Genomic DNA, 2,264 nt, shown 5'->3' with positions numbered 1-2,264 from the left:
GCCAACTTTTCAACCTTGATCAAGAGCTCTTTCAAAGCCTTCAAGAAGTCTTCAATCAAAGTTCACCTTTCCTCAAGCGTTCATTCAACTCTTCATCCACCTTGAGGAAATCCAAAAGGGGATTCTTCATTTGAGTAAAGTGTATTTATGTTATATTCGCTCATTTAAGGAGCTATTCTTGTACTTATTTGTGCTCTAAACTGTCTTACTCTTTGTGAGTAATTGTTTTGTTTTTGGAGGGTTTCCAAAACAAGGGAAGGTTGATCCGAACCTGAAATCGGAGTGTTTTGGGTTGGCTTGTACCCGGAAATAAGTGGACTAGCTTGGGATAGCTAGTGTCGGAGTTTCGACGTTTGTATTCGGGTTGAATACAAGTATAGTGGATTGGAATTCCCAAGTAGGAGCTTGGGGAGTGGATGTAGGTGCAAGGTTGGCACCGAACCACTATAAATCCTTGTGTTTGTGGTGTGCTTTATTGTTTCTCTTTATTTCTTTATTATATCCTTGCATTCTTGCTTTAGGTAATTAATCTTGAACTAAAGTCTTTCTCCTCATTCATCAAGCTTTTAACAAATACTTTTCATAAGTAATTAGTTAAGCTTAAATTTTTAAAACCCAATTCACCCCCCCTCTTGGGTTGCATAGCTGGGCAACAAGTGGTATCAGAGCCCGGTGCTCTAGCCCTTCTTTGATCTAACAATCAAAGAGCCAAAGATCTATGGCAACCCATGTCGGTACTTCTCTAGCCGAGGGGCAATCTACCAACCGACCTCCACTTTTCAATGGGTCTAATTACACCTATTGGAAAGCTCGGATGAAGATATTCATACAAGCACTCGACTATGATATGTGGAGTATCATAGTGAACGGTCCTCACACACCACCAAGATTATAGATGGTGAGGAGTCAACCAAACCCGAGAAAGAATGGGATGAGGTTGATAAGAAATTGGCACAATTAAATGCTAAAGCTATGAATGTTCTTTATTGTGCACTTGATGCAAATGAATTTAATCGCATTTCTACTTGTGCATCTGCTAAAGAAATATGGGATAGGTTAGAAGTAACCCATGAGGGAACAAATCAAGTAAAAGAGTCTAAAATAAACATGCTTGTGCATAAATATGAATTGTTTAAAATGGAGCATGATGAGTCCATAACTGCTATGTTTACTCATTTTACTGATATAATTAATGGTTTGAAGAGTCTTGGCAAATCTTATACTAACAGTGAGCTTGTAAGGAAGATTCTCAGGTCATTGCCAAGAACTTGGGAAGCCAAGGTGACTGCCATCCAAGAAGCAAAGGACTTGAACACTCTACCTCTAGAAGAGCTTCTTGGATCCTTGATGACTCATGAACTTAGCATGAAGCAACATCAAGAGGATGAAGTCAAAAAGAAAAGAACCATTGCCCTCAAATCCACAGCTTCGCCTGATGATGAAACGGATGACACTGAAGATGAAGAACAGGATGAAGAGATGGCACTCATCACCCGGAGATTTAAGAAGTTTCTAAGAAAAAGGAAACAGGGGATGAGAAAGAAGTCATTCACAAAAGGGGAACAAAGCAAAGAGAAAGAGAAAGATCAACCCCTTATATGCTACGAGTGCAAGAAGCCGGGACATTTCAAATCCGAATGTCCACAACTGAAGAAAGGTCCCAAAAAGTTCAAAAAGAAAGCAATGATGGCGACTTGGAGTGCGAGTGATGACTCAAGCTCCGATGAGGAAACCTCAACAGAACAAGCCAACCTGTGCCTTATGGCACACGAAAATGAGGTAACTTCTGAATCCCCTAGTGAATTTACTTTTGAAGAATTGCATGAAGCATTCTATGATTTAATTGATAAATTAAAGAAACTAGGGATGAAAAACAAAGAACTGAAATTGAAAAATCAGTCCTTAGTGAAACAAGCTGAAAACCTTTCAATTGAAAAATCCACCTTGATTCAAGAAAATCAAAGCTTAAAGAATGAAATTAACAAGCTGAAACCTATAGTAGATAAGTTCATCTTAAGTTCAAACAAACTAAATATGATCTTGATAATCAAAAAGCTGTATATGATAAGGCTGGACTTGGCTATAACCCCTTGAAGAAACAAAAATTTTTGAAGAATATTTATGTAAATTATTCAAGTAACAAGTCTACAAATATTATTGTTTCAAAATATGGTAGAATAGGACATAAATCATACACATGCCTTATTAACAAATCTGCAAACACAACTATAAAGAAAATATGGGTTCCAAAAGGAACCATTTTG

The sequence above is a fragment of the Elaeis guineensis genome, unplaced genomic scaffold (genome assembly GCF_000442705.2).
Source record: "Elaeis guineensis isolate ETL-2024a unplaced genomic scaffold, EG11 Super_Scaffold_31900, whole genome shotgun sequence".
Lineage (NCBI taxonomy): Eukaryota > Viridiplantae > Streptophyta > Magnoliopsida > Arecales > Arecaceae > Elaeis > Elaeis guineensis.
The sequence above is the reverse complement of the archived record's forward strand: the minus strand, read 5'-3'. Positions refer to the sequence as shown.